At 42.8% G+C, this 27,211-nt stretch overlaps 1 long non-coding RNA gene across 1 annotated transcript; it reads left to right on the top strand.

Annotated features, from left to right (window-relative positions):
- The first annotated feature begins 2,238 nt into the window (after positions 1-2,238).
- LOC136753028 (uncharacterized) lies at positions 2,239-12,409 on the top strand. Its single transcript, XR_010817381.1, has 4 exons — positions 2,239-2,307; positions 9,239-9,354; positions 11,980-12,049; positions 12,294-12,409. It is a non-coding gene; the product is annotated as an uncharacterized LOC136753028 (long non-coding RNA).
- Positions 12,410-27,211: the final 14,802 nt, after the last annotated feature.

The following is a 27,211-nucleotide window of genomic DNA, read 5'->3' as shown; positions in this document are numbered from 1 at the left end:
GAATAGTGGCTACTACCGTGTCTGACAGACCCCAGGCAATCAGTCGCTCTCACTCAGGGGCCAGGCCCAGAGTCCGCTCTCACTGGGAGCTGCCAAGGCTCTCTGTGGAGGAGGGCGATCAGGTCTGCGAACCAGAATCTACGAGGCCACTGAGGGACTATCAGAACTGTTGCTCGTTCTCTCCAGACCTTCTCCAGGTGAGACCATGTAAAGGAGACCGCGCTAGCCGACAAATGGCCGCGCTTCGATCCCTAGGGTTCCCGAGCGGTCTTGGACAGAGAACCATAGTGGGCAGTGTGTGGACTCTGCCAAGGCGAAGAGATCCACGTCCACCCTACCCAACTGGCTCCACAGTTGCTGTATCACAGATGGGTGGAGGGGAGGGACGATGCCAAAGAGGTGGAGGGAGCCCTGGGGCGTCGCTCCGCTGCTCTTCTTTGTCGGTCACATACACGCGCCGGGGGGGGATGTGCAGTGGCGCGCACCGCGGGCACTGCAGGCAGGAGGGGCACAGCGTCCATGGCAGGTGCGGTAGCGGGCACAGCAGTGGAAGCAGGAGGAGACGCAAGCACGGGGGGCGCGGCTGTCTCCGTCAATGCAACCCTGGAGGAGGAGACCGAAGGCCTCATGGAGAGGCAGAGATCCAGCGCCCCCGAGGCCCCCCCGTCACTCGCCGGAGTGGGAAATCTTCGGGCACGGCGAGGAGTGCGGTGGGGCCTGGTGGAACGGTGGACCTCCGGGTGTGCCATAGCGGACCCGGAAGTCGCAGCAAAATTGCGCCCGCTGTCGGTGCCCAGACACACAAGGCATAAGACCTCCCCACTCCAGGCGGGCAAGGTGTGCTGGCCGCAAGCGGCACAGTGGTGGCGGCGAGAGGAGCTCTTTTACAAGCACTGAGCGCACACGCGTGTGCACAGGGAAACGTGCAGCAGAGGTGCCGGTCAGTGTTTGCACCGGGGGCACACAACAACTGAAATGCCTATGCAACAAGTGGAGTGCCTAGCGGGCCCGCCGCTGTAAGTGCGTCTCCACCCGGCAACATTTATGTACACAGGGGCACTGTGACACCAACCACACGTAACCTTGTTGTTGCCGGACTGAACACTGTGTATATCAAGCACCAGGTGCTGGATACAAGCATCGCGTAGGCCCGTAGACTTAACCACAGCATGTGTGCCGGGGTTTCCGGTGACACCGGGTGACGCAGAGTCTGGGGTCCGAGGGGGCCGAGGGTAGTAGACCACCAGCCGTAGCAGGATCTAAAACTCGGCGAATTGATAGAGCCGCAGCCGTGGGCTGTAGTGCGGGTGCAAGCCGGCGGAGGAGCACCTCACGTGGGCTAGATCTCTTACGACACACCAAGGCTCAGGCCAGGTAGCCGGGCCTTGGATTTTACTGCCTCTGCTAGCGCTCCTGCTGTGGACAGAAAACCAACACAGCAAGCAGTCAGAATATATAGGGCACTATATAAACAACACTATTAAAGTGTACTATTTGTAGCGAAACTGAAACCGAAGCACCCCCCCGGAGTGCAGACGGAACAGAGTCAGATTAGCTATCAATAACTAAACAATACAAATAGACATGGAAGTAAACGGTGGTGACCGCACAGCTGTGAAGCCAACCAACCGACAAATAATTATTGTAAACAATAATAAGGGTCTAATGGACAGACAAGACACAGAGAGCTCACATTCTCGGGTCCTGGCGAAGTGGCAAAAGAGGATGAACCTGCACTGACATGACGATTTATGGAACAGGATGTGGGAAGGGACCTGTTCTGAGTGACGAGCGCAGGGGCCAATGGCAGCTTTGATAGAGTGACGTTTAGATCAGGTTCCTACGGCAGTGCGCAGAAACCCCTCCCCATTGGTCAGTGCTTCCGACTGACTCTGAAATGTACATTATTTTTCTGTTTTTGGTAACCTAAACTTTTTTTTTTTTAAACCTCTGGCAGTTTACCTCTTACCTTTGTACCATTTCAGGTTATTCACTGGACTTGAACTGCTTAAATTTCAATATAAACTGGAAAAATGGGGGTGTTCTAAAACTTCTGACCGGTAATGTAGGTAGTTATATAGTTGTCTTGTTTGTTTTACCCTCAATCTGAAGCTGTGGGTTTGCTGTAACCATTTATGTTCAGAAAAGTATTTTTTGATCAAATGTGCAAATAACATTATCTTCTCTACACAGTGACATCCTTAATCAACCCATTCATTAATGTATGTTTCTCTTCTCAGGCACATAATTAATGAACTGATTGAAACTGAAAGACTGTATGTTGAGGAGCTGCAAAGTATCATTGAGGTGAGCATTTTATACTGCATTGTGCACTCAGAGAAAATACAAAAATGTACACTTCCCTTGATTGTGCAGATGGTAATGACATTGAATGAGGGCATTACATCTTCTTTAACTACAGTGATTGGTTCTGATTTTCTCCTACCACTATACCTCTGGTCTCAAGAATAAATCCCAGAAAGCAAATGCTTTGTTCCAGCATCTGGCTCATCGGTCTCATTAATACAGAGTAAGCAGTAATGGATTAAGAATAGGTTTATGCATAGAGAGTTTCTTATATTACCAATGTAAATGTAAATTACCAATAAGTGTGAAATGCAAACAAGTATATCACTGTATTCATCATTGTTAAGCATAAGGGCTTTCAAAAATATAAATATGAATGTGTGAGGGGATGGGTTTGGGAGTCAGCTTTTTGTTGTAGACAGTATACACTAAACCGCAAAATGAAATTAATTTGATTCCTGAATTCGCTTTATAAAACACTGTATAAGTCAGTTAATTTTGCCATAACAAATAGGATTTGCAAACATAAATAAACTATTGCATACAGTAGATGCTATTTATAGAATTTTTCTTCATTCACCAAACACTATATTTAATAGTAATCACCATCAATTAAACATTATATAATGATAGGGCCAATAGATATTTAATTAATTAAACATGTATTCACTTTACGGGCAAAGGAGTGTATAGGCCTACACAAATAATGATTCTATTTCACTATTATTTTTATCTATATTATCCCACAAGATTGATGTTGGATTTAAATATGAGAGCTGTTAGATTGTGTGTCCCCCCCGCCCTTCAAATACATTTTCAAATGTTTAAACAAGTGAACTTATATTCAAGGTTTGTTTTCTTCACATATTTTACTGGTTTACATGTTTCTCCGCAAACTGCTGCAGTTAAAAAAAAAAAAAAAAAAACTTAAATCAAATCAAAATTAAATTAAAACCAGATAAATGCACACACTTGAAAATACAAGATACAGATCGGTGACAAATTAAAGGAAAAACCTGAATAAATGAGTGGAGGAACACTGACTGCTTGACCCCTACAGTGAGGGAGTCCGGAGACTCTTATGCTGTGGGGTGCATTTTCCTGGCATTGTTTGGGTCCATTTGTCGCCAAGGGAAAGGTCAATGCAAATCATTACAAAGTTATTCTGAGTAATCACCTTTATCCTATGGCGAAACATTTCTATCCTGATGGGAGTGGTCTCTTCCAGGATGACAGTGCCCCGATCTACAGGGCACGAGGGGGGTCACTGAATGATTTGAGGAGTATGAAAATTATGTGAATCATATGCTATGGCCTTCACAGTCACCAAATCTCAACCAGATTGAACATTGGAGATTTTGGACCGATGCGTTTCCACCACCATCATCAAAACACCAAATGAGGGAATATATTTTGGAAGAACAGAATTCCATCCCTCCAGCAGATTTCCAGAGACTTGTAGAATCTATGCCAAGGCACATTGAAGCTTTATGTTGGTTTTTCCTTTAATTTGCTGCCTCGCTGTATGTGCAATATTATACACTATAGTGACCTGCGTCTTTAAGCATCATGACTTAACCTCCTTTCATACTGCATGTCAATTTAAATTCTTACTTAAATGCACACCTTCTCAGGATTATATACAAACTATTAAATGCACCTGGTCAGCAGCATGTATTAGTGTTACATTTCCAGAAGCATTAATTGGGAAGACACCCTTTTATTACAGTTCATATTTGATCAAGTTTATATGAATTTATGGGGCATTTAAGGCCCATAAACATTACTATGGAACTACTCCTCTCTAATAAGGGCATTGTGCAAATGGGGTGAAATGTTTGAAAATGGTGGGACATTGTCTCACCACTAGGGGGATTTTCAGAGTAGCATCTGGCAATCCTGGTCTTGATGCAGGAGTGCTCGGGTAATGGGCAGGGTGGGGTGGGACAGGTCAGGGCAGGGCACCTTCACAGACAGAGACAGCATGCAGTTGCTGGTATAACAAAACAAGTTCCTTTTCTAAAGGTATCACACCTTGTATACAAGTTCCTCAACCAAAGCTAGTAATTAACACTAAATTCAGCCACACATGAATTTGGAAAAGGAGAAGTGCAGACAGTAAGGAAAGAACAGGATTAAATAATTTTAAAAAAGTAGAAAAATATTAAAACATGCACAAAAACAACTGTTACATTAGACCTGATATTTCTTCATTGTATTATTATTTTTTTTAATAAAGCTACATAAGAGGGAAAATATATAGGAAATACCGTCTCTCCATATTTTTTATCATTAAGAGGATGGAAAAGAAAACTTTTTTGGCATTTCAGGACATCACTGGTGTTTATTTTGGATCATTTAAAGATTTTATGCACTAGGGGCAGAATTAAATCAAAAACGTTCGCAAAGTGCGAGTGTGAAAAGCTGCAGAAGAGTCGCAGGAGGGAAATCTCACAGTTCAGATACTCGCTGAATTAAATCTAAAATGTCAGGAGCTGCGAGCGGGGAGGAGCCGTGTTTTGCTGGTGTGGCTTCTGGGATGGGCAGGCAGCGCGAGAGGTACCGCGAGCCAATCACAGTGTCTGAAATTGAAGAGAAAACGGAGGCGAAAGAGCAGGACGGGCTGCGAGAAGCAGCAATGGTTCAATAAAGCAGATAAACACAGCGATCTGGAGCTCCGTGTTGTGAATCCACAGCATTAATCTCCCCGTTGACACAAAACTAGAAGCCTATACTTCGTAGCGGATACAAATATGAGTAGAAAAAAAATATAAAATAAAAACCGAAGCCGCCATTGATGAAAGCTGTGTAGGTATTATTATTATTGGCAGAGGCCCTTACCTAGGTGTTATCTTTTACTTAGCGGGTGGATGGGGGGGGTGGGGGATAACAGATCGATATAAATATTTGATTCATCGTCCACTTCCCAGCTAACACACCGTTGCCACAATGTTGAAATACGTTGCTACAACGTTGTGGCAACCTTGTGTGTTAGCTGGGTTATGTGTAGTGGTGCAGATTAAAAACAAACAGACGCACCGGCTACAAATCTCAGTGGTTACGTTTATCATTGGAAGAAACTAGCAACTAAAAATAAACAGCAACTGTTCATTGGAAATCAGCTGTTTCCGCCGCTATGTTGGAGTTTCTATGTGAATGCAAGTCTCCTGTTGTGACGCACGATTCATCAATAACATCAACAGACATTAGTGCGAGTCCTTATGTACAGGTGCGCTGCCCATAAAGACTTTCTTCTGTCATAGTGGAGCGCAAACATGTTTTAAGTAGCTTTTGCTCACTGAACATAACTTTTAATATGAACACATTACAAGTGACATAACCTTCCGAATTAATAAGTACAGTGTTAAGCCACCTGCTTCAACATATCTGCTTGATTGGCCTGGCGGGTGTGACACATTATTGCATATCTGTGTGTCTGAGGTGCGGTTCTGAGTCCGGCGCGGGGAGCTCCGTCTGCATTTATGGTTTTCAAAATTGCCATGGCATTTATTTTTCCAAGATTATATTTGTTTCCAATCCTAAATATCCACAACATTGTGGGAGTTTGCTATGATTATTTATGTATTTATTTAGTGCAGTGCACAAACCTCATACACTGGATGTGTACTAGCTTACTAAGTTACGCAACCATATATGCCTGTACATATTCCATAAATATCATCCAGACGTCTCCATGCTTTACCGATGTGTAAATATTAATAATTGCAATTATAGTGTATGTTTACGACAGCCCCTTTGACAGCAGTGTCACTCGATGCAGTGTTCAAGTTGCGTTCAGTCCATATAGAGAGAGATGCATCAATTATTGAAAACCTGATATGTACAAAATGCACATATTAGATACACATTCAATCTGCGGTGAGTGCGTTGCTGCACGGGCTTCTAGGGTACAGATACACCGTAAGAAAGGAGACTTACATGTATTTCTAGGCTGTATCTGGATGTGAGCGACAGTGAATGCTCAACTCGTGAACTGCTGTAATGCCGATATACACTCACCTAATAATCCTTTAGGAACACCTGTTCAATTTCTCATTAATGCAATTATCTAACCAACCAATCACATGGCAGTTGCTTCAATGCATTTAGGGGTGTGGTCCTGGTCAAGACAATCTCCTGAACTCCAAACTGAATGTCTGGATGGGAAAGAAAGGTGATTTAAGCAATTTTGAGCGTGGCATGGTTGTTGGTGCCAGACAGGCCGGTCTGAGTATTTCACAATCTGCTCAGTTACTGGGATTTTCACGCACAACCATTTCTAGGGTTTACAGAGACTGGTGTGAAAAGGGAAAAACATCCAGTATGCGGCAGTCCTGTGGGCGAAAATGCCTTGTTGATGCTAGAGGTCAGAGGAGAATGGGCCCACTAATTCAAGCTGATAGAAGAGCAACTTTGACTGAAATAACCACTCGTTACAACCGAGGTATTCAGCAAAGCATTTGTGAAGCCACAACACGTACAACCTTGAGGCGGATGGGCTACAACAGCAGAAGACCCCACCGGGTACCACTCATCTCCACTACAAATAGGAAAAAGAGGCTACAATTTGCACAAGCTCACCAAAATTGGACAGTTGAAGACTGGAAAGATGTTGCCTGGTCTGATGAGTCTCGATTTCTGTTGAGACATTCAGATGGTAGAGTCAGAATTTGGCGTAAACAGAATGAGAACATGGATCCATCATGCCTTGTTACCACTGTGCAGGCTGGTGGTGGTGGTGTAATGGTGTGGGGGATGTTTTCTTGGCACACTTTAGGCTCCTTAGTGCCAATTGGGCATCGTTTAAATGCCACGGCCTACCTGAGCATTGTTTCTGACCATGTCCATCCCTTTATGACCACCATGTACCCATCCTCTGATGGCTACTTCCAGCAGGATAATGCACCATGTCACAAAGGTCGAATAATTTCATATTGGTTTCTTGAACATGACAAGGAGTTCACTGTACTAAACTGGCCCCCAGTCACCAGATCTCAACCCAATAGAGCATCTTTGGGATGTGGTGGAATGGGAGCTTCGTGCCCTGGATGTGCATCCCACAAATCTCCATCAACTGCAAGATGCCATCCTATCAATATGGGCCAACATTTCTAAAGAATGCTTTCAGCACCTTGTTGAATCAATGCCACGTAGAATTAAGGCAGTTCTGAAGGCGAAAGGGGGTCAATCACAGTAGTAGTATGGTGTTCCTAATAATCCTTTAGGTGAGTGTATTTCAACAATATACATGCTAACCTAATATAAACGGATACTGACCGGCATTACCTTTGCCCTGTTGGATATACACGTCAGGAATAAGCGGTTTCTCACTGGTGAGTGCATTTTATCATTTTAAAATTGAAAGGAACAAAGCCCACCTTTCTGTTACGTGTAAAACTTTAAACTAATGCCAAATGTGTCATGTGGAAACACCCCCCCTTATATATGGTATACTAGGCTGAATATACATAACGTTGTAGTGAGTACGAGTGAGGATTATGGTTTACTCGATAGCAGGCACTACTCCCACGAAAAATGTAAGAAGGAAAGCATTTTTAAGACATTAAATAGTTTTCAGAACAACGAACAAAGAAACGGCAGAATAAACGAACTAGTGAATTAAACAAATAATGAAAAAATACATAAAACAAAACAATCGAAACAGACACATTGTTGAACAAAATATAAAATGAAATTCAAAAATAGCATATTTTCTCTCTGTGCACGAAAAATAGGCAACATTTCGGTTGTGTGGATGTTGGGCGCAACATGTAATTTGTCACCCACACTATACACCAGAGTCGTCACAAGACTTCAGGTTTTAACCGGGGCTGACAGTGATCTCTCCGGTACGAGTGGGGGGGTTGGTGACGGTGATTTCGTATTATGTTATCGCACGTCAGTATAATATAATCGCGCAGAAATGACGTTACGGGAAATAATCTGAATTGGATCAAAAGACCCGGGCCTATTACTAAGAGACCCTGGGCTTTAGCCCCGGAAGCCGGGGTCTAACGACGCCGATGCTATACACCGCTATTGTAGTTACTGTAGCAATAATCAGTTATTTCCACTGAACACACAGAGCCGCTGAGGCTTCGAATAAACCCGGAACTGCGCCCGCGCAAACCTGTGCCGGACGGGCTTTCTTTCCACTTTGCCTTAACCGTGAAAGGCTTTAGACAACTCCGAAGTGTCTAAAACTAGAAGACCTGCGAGAGCATTGTCAGGTTGTTTTCTCGCAGATATTTTCTTGATTTAATAGAGCGAAAATGTAACCAGTCCCACTATATTGTTGGGCGGGATTAACTACAACTTTAACCAGCCGCTAATAGCAAACTACACAACTGTACATCATGGGATTTACTTTAAAAATTAGAAGAGAGTAGCATCTAACTAAACATGAAAGCGCGACTGAGTACAGTGGTGTAGTTTTCTAGTAGCGGCTGTGTGAAAGTTGTTTTATTCTCTCGCGTTGTGCAAGAAAGGAGCTGCGAGAAGGTCGTTTTGCGGCGCAAATCGGGTTAGATTTAATACCACCATAGTTTAGCAGCGAGATTTCCGTTCAGACATGCCGCTAATGCTTCTGCAAGCGACTCGCAGCGCGAACATTTTTGATTTAATCCTGCCCTAGGTCTACAATTAATATTTACATTATATAATAACTACTTTAATTAGTACTCCTGTATCTCTCATCTCTATATCAGAATTGAAATGTGAAACAGAACTGATATTTGTTAAATAATGTTTTTCCTTTTACCTTGTAACCCACAGCTTCATATACTGTAGGCAAAACTCTGGTTTCCTATACCAAAATCATTAGATTGATATAGATCAATAAAATGAGCCTCTTGAGGAAACACAGCTAAACTCTCAACAAGATGTCAGCCTCATTTTTTTGTTATTTTATAATTCTGTATTTCCGTTTCAGGGCTATGCTGCAGAGCTGGACAATACAGAGTTCTCCCATCTCATACCAGCTGCCCTGCAGAACAAAAAGGAAGTACTATTTGGCAATCTTGCAGAAATCTATGAGTTCCATAACAGGTAATATGTACACATTTTCTGACCTCTGTGTGCACTGTGGCAATCAAGCATGCTAATTGCCAGTTTCCTATCAGAACCATAACATCGACCAGATTAACTGAAGCAGAAGAGTGGGGAAATCGGGTGTAATAGGACCCTGTGCGTCTTGCCAGAATAATGGCAGGAAACTGTATTTGAGAAACATTGCACCAAAATGCAGTGCAGGTGTGTAGCACAACAGCAAAACCAAATCTCACACCGGAAGCAGAATTGTCACGGTGTGGCAGGCAAGGGGATGTGTGTGTGTTTAAAGAATGTGAAGTTTACATAGAGTAGAACTGAAATGGAACAGTGTATGTTGCTGAACTCAGTACTTGTTTGTACATACTAGCTGAAGAACCCAGTCTTGAGCCACAGAGGATAAAGCAGTTAACATACTCGGCCTGGAAGGCCCTGACATGGAAGCTCTCCACCTAAGCGGAGTCTCTCTGAACAGCAAAAGTGAACAGCTTTTATACAATGCATGACATGTGGTTCTGTGGGCAGGGTCAGTCACATGTTTCCAAGAAGTGTTGCCCCGAGGTCAGGTCTCTGGCCCTTGTAATGTTTGTGGTGGTCTTCCTGGGGGGAGACATGGGATGTAGAAACTAAATGGCTTCCTTTGATATACTGCAAAAGGTCCGATCCCACGGTCATCATTAACAACTGTCAATCAATCATGAACAAAAACAGTTCCTGCCAATCTGGGAAAGCAATTATGTCCATAAACTTTTAACAAACAGCGGTGGGCTCTCTCGACTGTATGATCCTTTTATCATTGACAGGAATTTCTAGAGGGTATGCCCTGAACAAAATATATCCATTTTGCTCAGTCTACATACTACTATTAATATAAAACATAATACTATGTTTAGCGAGTGAAGAGCCTGCATCTGGAACTTCCTTTTCTTAAATACTTACTAGTCACACTCCCCATCTAAATGAACCTCCACATATCCCCACTAGATGCCACCATCACCCTTCCTTACCAGTGACATCTCCCAGCTCCTTTCATTCAGTCAACATTCCTTAACACCACGTGCACTTGTTCAATCACTCTCTGCTCCCCATTCATCCTGCACCTCCCAACTTGGTTCCTTGCTTCCCTCTGCTCCACACCCCTCACTCACTGTGAAGTTTTGTTAGTGACATCTCTGAGCAGTCTCCCCGTGCTGTGTTATAGCCTTGAATTTCTACTTTACCTCCTGGATAGGACTTTGGACTTTCCATGATTCCCTGTTTGCCTGTCACCACGACCATGTCTGTGCTTTGCCTCGATTGCCCTGTCCTGCTGGTATTCGACCCACGCCTGTCTGACAACCCTACCACGCACTGCACTGGGTCCCCCGCTCCCATGACACTACTAATAACTTACAATGCATTATAACCCTATGACAAGTGCTCTTACAACAAACTTGAACACTCTCATTGCTGTGGAGTGTTTAGTTTATAATGCTCTTCTGGAATTTTTGCAAGTCCAGGAGGTGGAGATAAACATTTCTATGGATTTCACCATGTTAGTGTCACAGGTGGTGGCACTACAGATAAAACCGGTCGACCACACCACCCCCCCCCCCCCCCAAGATAAATCAAGGCGGGGGGACCTCAACCACCCAATGTTCCCTGCACAAGCAGACACGCAACTTCACACACTTAGCACAGTAGAACAGCAGACACCATATATACTTTATACAATACATACAATTATAACTCAGCAGGGGAGTATTTCCCACGAATAACCGTGGATATTCCTTCTCTTTAAATTTAGCAGAAAGAGGTAGCGGTACACACTCGTCGGTCTTTGGTATTACGAGGCAATAACTGCACTTATCTTTCATATGTCGTGCGCGTGCCTCCTGACTCAGGCGCGCCTCTCGGTCTCTCTCACGGCTGGACGTGCACGGCTCAGTCTCTCCACTCGCACAGTCTTGCAGCTTCCTTTGTTCGGCGTCTCTCCCACAGCCAGCTCCCTACGCCAGGCTGGCTCACAGTCCTCATCTCTTATCCACGTCTCAGATAATAATGAAGCGCTCCCTTCTCTGTGCGCCACACCCTCTTTTAAAGCACACGGGGTGGATAATTATTACTGGGGAGCAGTTGAAAATGGGGAATTGGCGTGGGAATGCAGGTGACATGCCTTATTGTCCAAGTGGGTGTCCTATCAGTCCAGAAGCTCACAAAAACGTGCGCCACACAATACACATAGTGCATATACAATATAACAAGTAAAATTACATAAAAACAAAATAAACTGTAATAACACAACCAATAAATCAATATAAAAATAATTAGTGATAATCAATTAAACCCAAACAGTGATAAATTATATAAATGAGCCTCTGTCATGTCTGTGACACTAGTTTCCAGTTTACGTCTTTTATTAATCTGGTATTGAAAAAACAGGAAACACACAGGGACATACAAAAATCATTGTATGTTAAGTTGATCTCAACTGATGCTTCACAAAATCTTCAGCATTCCTCTCATCTTGTAAAGCAATATTATGTTTAAAGCCTAATTAAAAAATATTCTGTGCTTTACTGTTTTGTTAAAGTCAATATTTTATTATATATCTCCAATTCTCTATACATTTTATTTCAATTTTAGAACATTTCTTAAGGAACTGGAAAGCTGCATTGAATGCCCTGAATTAGTTGGAACATGCTTTTTGAAAAGGGTAAGTGAATGCAACTGCATTAATTTTTTAGTTGGACTGGACTGCCAGACACAGAATTCCAGGCATGTCTGTATCAATCAGTCAGTTTAAATTTGCTATATAGTGCCCTTCACAACATGTTGACACAAAGCACTTTCACAGATTTAAAACAAACAAGGACAATTACAATACAGTAACTATGATATTGTAACCATGGCAAACATGTGTAATGATATTGTAACCTTTTTATTTTTTTATTTTTTAGAAAGAAGATCTGCAAGTCTATGAAAAATACTGCCAGAACAAACCCCGCTCAGAGGCATTGTGGAGACAATGTGGAGACAGCCCTTTCTTCCAGGTCACCCATCATGCTTTACCTCCTTCCAGGCTTGTGCAGTTTGTATAGGTCTTTATCAGCACTGTCCTGGTTTGTACATTGCTCTCTGGCTAGAGAACTCATGTTGGTACAATAGAACAGTGGTTATCAAACTTTTTTGCACGTGACCCAGTGGAGGAAACAATGTATCCCCGTGACCCAAAACAATCATATATTTTGAACAGTTTTTATAACATCACAATAAAGGCTAGGCAATAGATACACCACTAGCTTTAACTGCTTGACTTTAAGTGATAAATAAAATTAGACTTTGACGACTTTTAAAACCTTTTTAAATTAATAATAAATATAGCTGCAAGCAGCAGGCCAAGCATATGTGGAGGGATATGGCATATTTAATAGAGTTCAGGGTTTCAGGCATGATGAGATTTGAATCCAGGTCTCACACACTACAGTGCTGTGATCTAACCATAAAGCCAAATGGCCCAAGCTTCTTAATCTGTCTTCAGATCTGCTACAATATGATAATGCTAGTACATGAATATTGAAACTAATAAAGCCATAAGCAGCCAAACACATCTGTAGGGACATATCATGTCTAACATACTTTTCAGTTCTGGCCATGGTGGGACCCAGGTCAAACCCAGGTCTTCTGAGGTCTAGTGCAGTGACCTTAGTGTCTGAGCCATATCTGACTTAAGCAAAGTATCACAAAACTATCCTATGCCTGTGAGAAGGGAGTTATTTTAATATTTTAATAACTTCATCGTTTGTAATATGAGTGTGATGTAATATGTGATATAATATGTGAGTGTGATATAATATGTGTAATATTGTGGTGGAATAGTGTGTAATATGAATTAATACAATGTAATACAATGAATACATAGACAATATAAAATTGTTAATTATTTCAATATTTGTAAAGATTACTATTAGTTAAATTTGTATTGGTAGTACAGCTCCCTCTCTTTTTCAGGTCCACATGAATGTATAACATGTATCACTTCATAAATTTACTCTATTATAAATGCAAGCATAAATAGCAAGCTCCCCAGTGGTGCAGTGGGTAAAGGCACGAAATGCAAGACTAAGAGATGTTCTTGTATCTTGTATATGTCAACACCTGTATGTGTCTGAATACCTCTGATCAAATCCAACTGAAAACTTGACTGGATGGTTGAGTTTCAGAGTATGTGGTCTGTACTAGAAGTCCTTACAAGTGGTGGCATTGTCTGTGATTGATAGAGTATTGATAGATGTGCTATCTAAGTGGGTTACATAAAATTTTGTGGTTGTGAAAGTACAGACAAATTTAGGTTTATAAATCTTTTTATCAATTTACATTTACAAATCTGAATATAACACAAAGTCATGCACCAAATTTCACATCTCTTAGTGGGTTGGAAGGAGAAGAGGTTTGAATATGGTCTTATAATTGTCACTTAATCCAATATTGGCACCACACCATATGCTGTATGACCTCCATATTTTGTTTGGGACAACCTGCTATAGGTATCTAGCAAAATACCAATTTTGGTGAGTTTCTCTTATGTTGTTTTAATTTTATGGTCGTTTGAAATTCATGGACAAAAAATTATTAATTGATTTGGTCATAGCAGACAGGTTATTTGATGTATTTGCTTGCTTTTAACAAATCTGATAGAGGACCAAGCCAAGGTCATGTGTGCAAAACTTCACTTCAGTCCGCCTAACGGTTTCAGAGAAGAAGATGATTGAATATTATTGACCAATCCAATATGGCTACCAAACCATGTGCCGGATTGACATGTCTTGAACAAATCTGAATATAGGTCATAACTTAAATATATGCACCAAGTTTCAAATCTGCCCATTAGCGGTTTTGGAGAAGAAGAGGATTTAATACTGTCTAATAATTGTAATTAATCCAATATTGGCACCAAACAATAAGGTATATGACCTCCAAATTTGTTGAGGGACAACGTCATATAGGCATCTACCAGCATACCAAATTTGGTGAGATTCTGTCCAGTAGTTTTCATTTTCTGGCCATTTGAAATATATGGCATAATAATAATAATAATAATAACTAGAAGTTGCATGCAACTTTTAAGGCTTCCATGTTGTATCAGTAGATGTCAGATTTGAACAGGCATTTGTAGTTTATATGCATGTGTTATGCATTAAATGTTATGCATATAAATGTGTAATTTTCAATTTCAATCCACTGTAGTATACAATTGAGGTTTTCAATCTTTTGTCACTTGAAGTGTGTATTTCAATGTCAGTGAAGTATAATATTAATTTCTTGATTAAGGTACCATTGTATTTTTCACCTAATTCTAGCATATATGTGAAGTTTTCATTCTGTTATTCAAGATACAGAATGCAATTCCCAAGTTTGGCCACATGATGGAGGTAGAGGTCTACATAAGGAATGTCATGATGTGGCTGACATGTGAAGCTGTCATTTTGGTTGGTGTACTAGCAGCCAGGTTTTGTGTCCTATCAACTTGGCTTCATCAACTTTGACAGATCTTTCTAATAGTTTAATCACTGACAATTTAAGTTCATTAGGCTACAGCTCTGAATATGTTTGCTGTCATAGGTGACATATTGTAACACAATTTGGTGAGTTTTTTAATTTTGCTGATAGGTTTTTCTGGGGTCAATTTCATGCTTTTATAAATACGCGTATTTTGCATATGTGCAAACTCATTTTCTTGTGGCTGCCATGTTGTTGCACACAGTCACTTGTCTCTTGCAGATGTGATAGATAGCAGTGTCTATTTAATACATGCAAAGTTTCAGGGCACTGGGCTTAAGAGATCCGGAGTAGTAGCCATTTTCATTTTCGCACGCGGACAATATTAAATCCACCATTGCGGCATAATCGTGTACCTCACAAACTTAATTATCAGGTTTTATGTTCAATGCACAGACATAGACATAGGTGCTGAGTTTCATGTGCATACTGTATTCCAGTGTACAGGTAATGTGATACTTGTCTGAAGCGACGCATACGTTTTATTTCATTGGCCCACAACACCCATGTTTTTTACTGGGGCAACTCGCCTTTAACAACCTTGGTAGTACTCTGTACTAGTATCCTGTATGCCAATTTGTGTCACAGTAGGTATAAGTGTCTTGGAGTAGAAGGCACCAAAGCTGGAATCAGAGAATGCTACATGGCGGACAAAGCGTGAGACTGAGCAACGTCTGATGAACAAGCGTAATAATGTGGCATAAAGTTTGCATGTGTACGAAGTGGCATATGCATGTGCCATTAGGTTTTGGTGGTTTTTGGCAGCAACAACAGAACACTAATCTTACTTAATAGTGGATATTCTTTGAAAATGCTGATCCAACACGATGACAAATGTAATGAGTTGTGGCATGTTTTCAGTGCGCTATCACATGTGAGTACGAACTCGGTTTCTTGCCCAGGCATCAAGTTTAGCTCCATCATTGAGTCAGGATTTTTTAAAAGTAAATGGATCTTTCGCCCAACACTTTTCCTTCAAGTTTGCAAACCCCTCTGCAGGAAAGTAGCAACTAAAAATGTCAGACAGAGCACAGAGATGTAACTCAATAATGCTTTTTCTTCACTGATACTGTTCTCCTCAGTGTGTTGTAATAGTATTGGGATCATGTAATAGCTGGGATGATTACTTTTCAGTCGTGCTTTCCACAGTTCTAAGAACTTCTGGAATGCTTGTATATGTTCCCAGTGTTGGAATAAATCACTGCTTCTTCCTTGTAACTTCAAATTAAGTTTGTTTAAAACTTAGCATATTTACATTGGCATTGGATGTAGATGGGTTTTATTCAGAACTTATTTTTCCGAGAACAAACCAATCCATTTTAAATTTAACAAGCAACAAACTGACTGTTCAGATTCAGAATGCAGTCAATGTTACGTTAGGTGCGATAAGCTACATTCAAAAAAATTGATCACATGTAGTTTGTGGTGGTAAGAGGAAACTCACTCAAAACAAATAAGTCTTGCTTAATACAAGTATAGGCCCAACTTTTAAATTGTTTTGTAATGTTATTGTAAAACTAACGAAAAACTTTTGTATTTATTTATTTGCAAGCGACCCAGTGTCTTAATTTCTACCCATACTTTGAAAACCACTGCAATAGAACATGTGTAGATCATTCAAAAGCTAGATATACCCTAGACAGGTCTCTCTCAAAGGCAGATTATAGACTATAGTTTATTGACTTTTACAGAAGTCACAAGATTTGTTGGTGCTCTTGTGGTATGTGACCTTGACCTTTCTTTCTGTAACACATCAGGAAAAAGTGTTTTGGGGGTTGCTGTGAATTGGCAACACACTATCATAGAGCTGTGTTTTTGCAGGAATGCCAGAAAAAACTGGACCACAAGCTGTCTCTAGATGCCTACCTACTGAAGCCTGTCCAAAGGATTACCAAGTACCAGTTAATGCTGAAGGTGAATGTCCCAACAACACTTAAAGCATAATAGACACATTCAGTCAGAAAGAAAAAAAAACACTGGTATTAGTAGTCAACTTGACATTAAGGAACCATTTCATACAACTTTTTTGTCAGGATTGCATGATTGTGTCATGTTGTTGTCGGAATCGATTGAATACGAAAAATGAAAATAAGAAAATCTTTTAAAAGGAATAGCAGTAACCAGCCCTTTTGGGACCAGAGTGACAATTGTGTGCATCTTACGAACATGTTTTGCTGTTCTGTTCAGGAGATGCTCAAGTGCAGCAAAAACTCGGATGGCATTGCAGAGCTGGAGGAGGCTCTGTCCACCATGCTGGACATTATCAAGTCTGTGAATGACTCCATGCACCAGATTGCCATTACTGGATTTGAGGTGTGTCATATGATGCCATCAGGAAGCAAGCTACACACTGCAACATTTAGAAAGTTGTTAACCTCTTTTCAGCATTTTAAATCATTATGATTTTTATATTTTCAAGTGAAATATAGACATGTCATTTATATACATTAGGGTATATATTTTGTGCAATTCATTTAATTCCTGCTGTTCACACTTATCCCAAGCTTTAATGAGTCATCAGTTTAAAAAGTGCTTAATATTTATCTAGGCTCTATATCTGGTAGATATATTAAATTGGTCATTCCCAAAACCTGAACTTCCTTTGGCTGACACTCTTTCCATTTCTAAGCTGCTGATGACTGGAATGAGCTACAAAAGTCCCTGTTACATTAATTTCTCTACATTCCTTCAAAAACATTTTGACTGAGCTGATACCTGACATGCATTTGCTGAATCATTTTATGCATATACTCTAAATTTTCTATCAATTTGTATCTCAATTTCTACTTTTATTGTGTATCGATGTATTTGCTTTGTATATAGTGTGTTTATTTAAATTTGTAGTGGTATTGTGTGTTTTTTTTTTTTTTGCAGCATTGCACTTCTTGGCCATGACATTATTGTAAATGAGAATTGGTTCTCAATTGATTTATCAAATTAAATAAAGGTGAAATTAAATTAAATTAAATGAGTACAAACATAAGGACACCGCACACTAGACCGATCCAATAAGACACTGACCCGAAATGAAAGGACAGGGTCGTCGACACCTGTCAGTGGTCAGCTTTGTATTGTTGTCGGTGTTGCTATACCCAGCGCACTGAATCAATGTGATAAGACTCCAACCCGACATGACACTGGTTTGCATGCATTCTTTAAGTCATTAAAACTGACACCAAATGTGTCTTTCCATGCGGAAGGTCAAATTATACAGTCTGTATTGAATGCTGAATTTAAGTAATTAACTATTTGATCCCTTTTCAACTAACAATTGTTGGATTCCTACGTTATTTACAGATTATTAGTATTTTTAATTATTATAATCAAATGCTTAGTATAGCATTATTTACTATATACTATATATATTTAAAAAATGCTATACTAAGCATTTGATTAAAATAATGAAAACACAAAATTTAATACATATATAGTTTTCTCCCTAATGCTAGAGAAACAATATTGTTTTTAGACAATATTGTTGATACTTGGGGGCAGCTTCATGTATTTTTACTCTGCTATACATCTATGCAATACACCACGTGCACTGTGACAATCTATCCATAAGGAAACATCAGTTTGAACATTTGTTATCAAACCTTCAAAATAACTCCCTGGAATAGTGGATGACATGGACAAGTAACTCCATCTTGTTAATAATACAATGTAATTGCTACTACCACAAGTGTACAGTGACTTGGAAGTGCAGATGTGAAGTGAAAACATCTGGCTGGATAGAGCACAGCTTATCTTGAATACTTACAGTAAAAACACATACCCAAATGTTTAAAGGAAGGAGGATAATTGTGACTGGGAGATTTGTGCTTTGAATGGCTTTGTTTTCTTGTTTTTTGACATGGAGATGGGTCCTCAAAATGGGATAGCCTACTTAGTATATATACATATATAGTATATGTATCTTCTTGTATTACCCTATATCTTATTCTTAAAGCAAACATGTTCTTTATGTAGCCTACACATTGCTGCAAATGAACTTTGGGAAAATTATAAAGTAGGAGCATACACCGATCAGCCATAACATTATGACCACCTGCCTAATATTGTGTAGGTCCCCCTTTTGCACACAGCCCCATATGCAACAATCTGCGATGCACTGTGTGTTCTGACACCTTTCTATCAGACCCAGCATTAACTTTTTCAGCAATCTGAGCTACAGTAGCTCGTCTGTTGGATCGGACCACACGGGCCAGCCTTCACTCCCTACGTGCATCAATGAGCCTTGGCCTCCCATGACCCTGTCGCCGGTTCACTGCTTTTCCTTCCTTGAACCACTTTTGATAGGTACTGACCACTGCAGACTGGGAACACCCCACAAGAGCTGAAGTTTTGGAGATGCTCTGACCCAGTCGTCTAGCCATCACAATTTGGCCCTTGTCAAAGTCGCTCAGATCCTTACGCTTGCCCATTTTTCCTGCTTTTGACACATTGAGGACAAAGTTCACTTGCTGCCTAATATATCCCACCCACTGACAGGTGCCATGACAATGAGATTATCAGTGTTATTCACTTCACCTGTCAGTGGTCATAATGTTATGACTGATCGATGTTACATACACTGCTATAGCCTTTAACTTTGGGTGCATTTCTGGGAATTTACATTTCCAGTACAGATCGAACTGGTCCAGGGGAGTCAGGGTCCTTCTCAACAAGCAGGAGGAAGCTTCACAAACAGACATGGAAAATGCCAGCCCTCCAGCTCCTCTGTGCATTAACGGGCAATAACATATCCTTTAAGAGTCGCACAAAATTTTATTTCCACATTTCATTTAAAAATATCAAATTGCGGAACAGGCAAGTATGAGATAGAGATAGTGAGGTAAGTGTATGCTTAGTGAGTGTGTAAAGGGTGTCTTTGTTTATTTGCCGCTGTTTCCCCCTAGGGCACTCTTAGTGACCTGGGCAAGCTACTGATGCAGGGCTCATTCAATGTGTGGACGGACCACAAGAAGGGCCACAACAAGGTAAAGGATCTGGCCCGCTTCAAGCCCATGCAGAGACATCTTTTCCTGTACAACAAGATGCTGCTGTTCTGCAAGAGACGGGAGGAGACTGCAGATGGATATGAGAAGACACCCTCCTACAGCTTCAAGCACTCGCTCAAGGTAAATTCCTTTAGTGAAGTTTAACATTAATTAAGTTGTATTATTGTATTATTATTTATTATTTAATTATTATTAATAGGTCATTATTTTAGCAAATACCTTTACCTGTGAAAAAACATACACAACATGCTACATATACACAGCATTACAAAATTAAATGGAGTAGATTTGCACCATAAATTCAAATATTTTCCCATAGTTTTAACATGCATGTATTTTTTCCTGGTTACCCTGATTTATTTCTGGGTTTACAACACTTTAATTTGGCTTTCCTACACTACAGTGACTTTCTCTACAGCTGTAAAGAAGTACTGTAATGCAGTAAGCCAGAGTAGCAGAGCAGCAGAGTATGTATAACGGGTCAATGTGATCAGTAATGCACACTGACAGGAACACTACTGATCTCCACGGCAATCCCAATACAACAAAACATCAATCCCACCTCCCCACGGTTTAGACCACCTCTTCCCCCTTTTTGATTTTGTCTTCACCCTGTGTGTTTTTTTGTAATTATTTGAGCTGTGGAAAATTTGTGTTTGTTTAAGGAGAAATAGATTAAAAAGGAAATGAAACGTGATATGAAACTTTCAATTTAAATACTCTTGATCTGAAAACAGGTAGGACCTTCTTCTTCTCTGCCTCTGCAGATAAGGGGAATATGTTTTAGAGAAATGCTGAGAATTGTGACATTTCACAGTCTGAGCTAGCTGCAGTTGCATGTTGTGGCCATGGCAACAAATGCATATCTGTTGCTTCACCAACATTGTCACAGAATATTGTAGGGATCCAAAATTCCAACAGCCCACTGAGAGGTTATACCTACTGACCTGCTGTATTTGAAATGATTTTGGAGAGAAGCAATGTTATGTTGAATCTCTGCTACCAGATGCTAATGCCAAGGAAAAAAATGATAGAGAAATCTGGTCACCCTGATTTCTAGCTGCTCATCTTCCAGGTTAAATAGATTAATTAAGAAATTGTCCCAAATGTGGGCTAAAATGGGATGTAGGATAGAAATGCAGAAGTGCTACAGACAGAGGCCACTCTACTTGCAACACTTTTATTTTCGGCTGTTATAGTCAGTCTGTTGTATTTTTGAAAAAGAACTGCAGTTAAAAACAAGCTGCCTTTCTCCTAGGCTTTTCCCCACAAAAACAGGTGCATTGCCTCTCCTTGCTCATACCTGAAGCAGACAACTTCAGTGTAGAAAAACGTAAAGACCTTCCAGTTAATATCTAATGGAGCAATCAGAAACAAATTCTAAAAACTAAACATAAAACTGAATTCTAACTTCCTGTATCAACTGATCTTAATGGAGGTGAACTGACAATACAACAGAACATTCAATAAAACAAAAGATTTTTTAGAAGGAACCAGTCACTTCTAGTGAGAGTGAAATACTCCTCCCAGTCTGCTGGGTGTTCACAGACGGCTGTGGTCACGCCCTGGGAATCAAAACTTTGACCTTTCGGTTAGCTGCCATGGCCTTTTTTAATATCACAGGGTTCTGTCTTGCTGCTGCTGTACATTACAGCAAGCCACTGTAAGCCTCTTTGCTCATCTTATCTGGACGTATTTAATAGTGGTTGTAAAACATGCTAAATTACAGGAAAACAATCAATTTAAATGGAAACATGTATAATGTAACCACCGTAGGTTTTTTGGTTTCCAAGGTCATTGTTTTCAATAAAAAGGAATTAGGGAAGGATCTCCACCACAAAGATGCTGCACCTGTGTGTATCTAAGTGCTGCTAGTGATGTTGTGGTGTGTTTTATTTCTGTTGCAGATGAGTGCTGTTGGCATCACAGAGAACGTAAAAGGAGACAGCAAGAAGTTTGAGGTTTGGTATAACGGGAGAGAAGAGGTTTATATAATTCAGGTACGACTCCTCAACCTGACACATGCTATGTGCAGTGGCAGTGTGGCACTTTGCTAACTTATCTGAGCAATCTGCTGACATTTCACATCATCCCATTGTATCAGACAGCTGTATTCAAGCTTTATATTATTTATATGTATATCTATCTGTTAGTCTGTCTGTCATGCCATCTTGTATCTCACACTATATTGTGTTTTGTCTTGAATAGAAAATACATACAATTTTTTATTCAGTACATACTCCTTAAAAAAGGCACACAAATCTATCTTCCACCACTGTGTGGCACTACAGACTCAGAGAAGGGGAAATGGACAACTCATTCTTGGAGCAGAATTGCATCCCTGGATGAGTCCTGACCGGGAGCACGAGGGGCCTGTGGTCACTGCATGTCTCTGTGTTCACAGGCGGCGACAATGGATGTGAAGAGCCTATGGGTGTCAGAGATCAGGAAGGTACTGACAGGCCAGCTGGAGGCGTGTCGAGGTAAGGGAGGTGCAGATACAATTCAGCCAGCCTAGAATCGCCCCACTTATTTTTTTTTCATTTCAGCAATGTTTTTATTAATGCCATTGCACTGGTTCAAATGATTTGCCAAATTAGTACAAAGTCACATGTATTCCAGTCACTCTTCTCTTTGTTTATCATTTTAAATTTGAACACCTGGGTGGGGAGAGGGGGGTTCTGGGTGCATGCAATCTCTGGGCTGAGAGTAAGCCTGCAGAACTGGAACTTTCAAGTGATGCATCACATTGACTCACATTGACTGCGGAAGCGGGAGGGGATTCTGCGCACTTCCATAGTAACCCGATCGAAAACGTCACTCTATCAAAGCTATTTTTGCCATTTAGCTGGACTCAAGAACTTGAGCTTGCTGTGTCCGTGTGTTACATTAGACCTTAAAAACTGCATATTTCAGATGGCTGGCTTCACTATAGTGTTGTTCACCACTGTTTCACTACATCTCTATTGTGATTAGTTATATTTATAGCTAATTTTGATTCTGTCCGTCCGCGAACCGGAGCTTCGGCTGCACTTTCGGTTTCAATTTCGGTTCACAAATAGAGCATTTATAAAAAAAAATGTGTGTTAATGTAGTGCTTTATATTATATGACTGCTTGCTGTGTTGGTTTTTTATCCACAGTGCCCTCCACAGCAGGAGCGCTAGCAGCGACAGTAAAATCTGAGGCCTGGCCACCCGGCCTAAGCCTTGGTCTGTCATAAGAGATCTTGCACGCGAGAGGTGCTCCTCCGCTGGCTTGCGCCCGCACTACAGCCCACGGCTGTGGCTGTTGGAGCTCTCAGCTTGCTGGGATCGAGCTCTGCTATGCCTCCTTGTCTGTGTGTGCAGGCCTCGGTTTTAGGCCCCATTCGGCTGGTGGCATACTACCCTCGGTCCCCTCGGACTCTGGACCTGGTATCTTACACCTGGTGTTTGGATACATAGTGTTCTGTTCGGCAACAGCAAGGTTGCGTCTGGTTGGTGTTGCAGTGCCCCTGTGTCCATAAACGTTACCAAGTGGAGACGCACTTACAGCGGGGAGTCCCGCTGGGCGCTCCACTTGTCGCGGCAGAGTTTCAGTTGTTGTGTGTCCCCTGGTGCAAACACTGACCTGCGCCACCCGCTGCACGTTTCCTAGTTCACGTGCATGTGTGCTCAGCGATGACCTACTCTTACCCCCGCCATTGCACCGCTTGTGACCAAAGCACCTTGCCCGCCTGGAGTGGGGAGGTCCTCTGCCCCGTCTGTCTGGGGACTGACAGTGGGTGTGATTTGACCATGAATTCCGGGTCCGTTACGGCACAACCGTAGCCCCAGTCTCCCACCGGGCGCCGCCGCAACCGTCACCACACCCAGTGATCTCCCACTCCGGCGAGTGATGGTAGGGGCTCGGTGGCTCTGGACCTCCGTCTCTCCCCGAGCCCCTCCATCTCCTCCTCCAGACACACAGCCTCGGAGACACCTCCTGCACCCACTTCTCTGCCTGTCTGCACAGGTAGCGAAAACACCAGGCCAGGCCCTGACCCCCCCACATTTCGAGTCTCCAGCACATGTGCCGCTGCATTCTGAGGGGAACCTCTCTGCCCTGGCTATGGACAAGGGCAGCAGACAGGTAATCTGAAAGGAGGATCGCCTATTACTCAGCCTGCATGCTGGCTTGAAGTCATAGGTGGAGCTCATGGAGGGGGGACCGGCCTTGCCCCCCCAATCCATTGAGTGACAACACTCCCCCTGCTCCTGTAAATCAGGACCGGGAGTTTTGGGTGGTAATCCAGAGGGCCGTGGACTGCTTGCAGATCCCCTGGTCCTCTGACCCCACCCCCCCATGCTCCAGGTTCAAGAGGGAGCATCAGCCGCAGCAGCCCACAAGGGACCTCCCGCTGCTACCAGACCTTCTGGACTACCTGAGAATCACCTGGGACTGTCTGGCAACGCTCCCCCCACCCAGGCTCGGGCAGGGGAGGCCTATACCAGAACCCAGGGTGCAGCTGAAGCGGGCCTGGTGGACTTCCCCACAGTGAACTCCACCATCACCACGCTGGTCTCCTTAACCCTGCTGTCTGCATAGATGCGCCATATCGCTTTACTTTCGGCCGCTCCATGGATGAGATGCTGAAGCGCACTGCCCATGAGAGGAAACAGTCCCTGCAGCTAGCCAGGGTCTACCCTGTTACACCCTCGGCCCAGCCCTGCAGGCAGCCTTCAGGAGCTCAGCGTCTCCTGACCTCGGTTCCCAGGCAACAGTACCGCCCCCCTGCCGATCTTCGAACCGACAGCCAAGCGCCCCCCACGGCAGCCTGGCGCCAAGCCTTATGTCCTGGCCCCTGGCGGTCCAGCATGGCTGGTGGACCACTGCCCCCTTCCCCTCCTGTGCTTCGACCCTGTGACATTCCAGCAGTCTCTGGCCCACCCATACACCTCCCAGCAACTCCAAACTATAACGGTTGGCTACTACCTGTAGTTTCAGGCCCATCCACCCCCTTTCTGAGGCATGGTGTGGACGCAAGTGAGGAACCCGTTGCAGTGTGTGGCACAACGCGTCGAAATCACCGCTCTCCTGGACAAGCGAAGAATTTGCATTTGTGACTCTCCCTGTTCTGACTGAGAGCTCGCGTCAGGTTGTCCCCTTGCCAGAGGGTGTTGGGCCTCCTAGCTGCAGCATCACAGACCCTCCCCCTCGGCCTCCTCCAATTGAGGACGTTGCAGTGGTGGTTCGGGTCTTTACAAACAGTCTTTACAGCCACGGCTCCACTCCATCAGAGCAGTTCACCTCCCCAGCTTATCCAACACGGCGGCAGACCTTGTCTCTTGGGGAGGTCCCCCAGTTTCGGAATGGCACCTCCACCCGCTTGTGATACAACAACTGTGGAGCTAGTTCGGCAGAGTGGAAGTGGATCTCTTTGCCTTGGCAGAGTCCACCCACTGCCCACTATGACTCTCCATCCAAGACTGCTCAGGAACCCTAGGGATCAATGCGCTAGCCCAAGCATGGCCGGTCTCCTTTGCACATTCCCACCATTACCCCTTCTCCCAATGGTAATTAAGAAGGTCAGGGGAGAAAGATTTACAGTTCTGCTGATAACCCCACGGTGGCCTCGCAGATTCTGGTTTGCAGACCTGATCACCCTCCTCAACAGAGAGCCTTGGCAACTCCCAGTGAGAGCGGACTTGTTGTCCCAGGTTTGATTGCCTGGGATCTGTCAGATGTGGTAGTAGAAACTATTCAGTCGGCAAGAGCTCCCTCTACGAGGTTGCAGTATTCCTACTGCTGGCGGACGTTTAGCACCTGGTGCCAAGACGGCGGTCAAGACCCAATTAATTGCCCCATTGGGGTCATATTACAATTTTTACAAGAGCTGTTGGACCAGGGTAAATCCCCGTCCATGCTCAAAGTGTATCTGGCGGCCATCTCCACATGTCATGTCCGGATTGATGGCAAGCCCCCTGGGTCTCATTACCTGGCTCGACAGCTACGGCCTCCCCTTCACCCCTTCACTGCCCACATGGCAGCTTGATATACAGTGCATCCGGAAAGTATTCACAGCGCTTCACTTTTTCCACATTTTATGTTACAGTCTTATTCCAAAAGGGATTAAATTCATAATTTTCCTCAAAATTCTACAAACAATACCCCATAATGACAACGTGAAAGATGTTTGTTTGAAATCTTTGCAAATTTTATTAAAAATAAAAAACAAAAAACATGTGCATAAGTATTCACAGCCTTTGCCATGACACTCAAAATTTAGCTCAGGTGCATTCTGTTGCCACTGATCATCCTTGAGATGTTTCTACAACTTGATTGGAGTCCACCTGTGGTAAATTCAGTTGATTGGACATGATTTGGAAAGGCACACACCTGTCTATATAAGGTCCCACAGTTAACAGTGCATGTCAGAGCACAAACCAAGCCATGAAGTCCAAGGAATTGTCTGTAGACCTCCGGGACAAGATTGTATCGAGGCACAGATCTGGGGAAGGATACAGAAAAACTTCTGCAGCATTGAAGGTCCCAATGAGCACAGTGGCCTCCATCATCCGTACATGGAAGAAGTTTGGAACCACCAGGACTCTTCCTAGAGCTGGCTGCCCGGCCAAACTGAGTGATTGGGGGAGAAGGGCCTTAGTCAGGGAGGTGACCAAGAACCCGATGGTCACTCTGACAGAGCTCCAGCGTGTCTCTGTGGAGAGAGGAGAACCTTCCAGAAGAACAATCATCTCTGCAGCACTCCACCAATCAGGCCTGTATGGTAGAGTGGCCAGACGGAAGCCACTCCTCAGTAAAAGGCACATGACAGCCCGTCTGGAGTTTGCCAAAAGGCAAACTTCCCTACAGTGAAGCATGGTGGTGGCAGCATCATGCTGTGGGGATGTTTTTCAGCGGCAGGAACTGGGAGACTAGTCAGGATCGAGGGAAAGATGAATCCAGCAATGTACAGAGACATCCTTGATGAAAACCTGCTCCAGAGCGCTCTGGACCTCAGACTGGGGCGAAGGTTCATCTTCCAACAGGACAATGACCCTAAGCACACAGCCAAGATTACAAAGGAGTGGCTACAGGACAACTCTGTGAATGTCCTTGAGTGGCCCAGCCAGAGCCTAGACTTGAACCCAATTGAACAGAATGGAGAGATCTGAAAATGGCTGTGCACCGACGCTCCCCATCCAACCTGATGGAGCTTGAGAGGTCCTGCAAAGAAGAATGGGAAAAACTGCCCAAAAATCAGTGTGCCAAACTTGTAGCATCATACTCAAAAAGACTTGAGGCTGTAATTGGTGTCAAAGGTGCTTCAACAAAGTATTGAGCAAAGGCCTTCAC

The sequence above is a fragment of the Amia ocellicauda genome, chromosome 7 (assembly GCF_036373705.1).
Source record: "Amia ocellicauda isolate fAmiCal2 chromosome 7, fAmiCal2.hap1, whole genome shotgun sequence".
Lineage (NCBI taxonomy): Eukaryota > Metazoa > Chordata > Actinopteri > Amiiformes > Amiidae > Amia > Amia ocellicauda.
The sequence above is the reverse complement of the archived record's forward strand: the minus strand, read 5'-3'. Positions and strand labels throughout refer to the sequence as shown.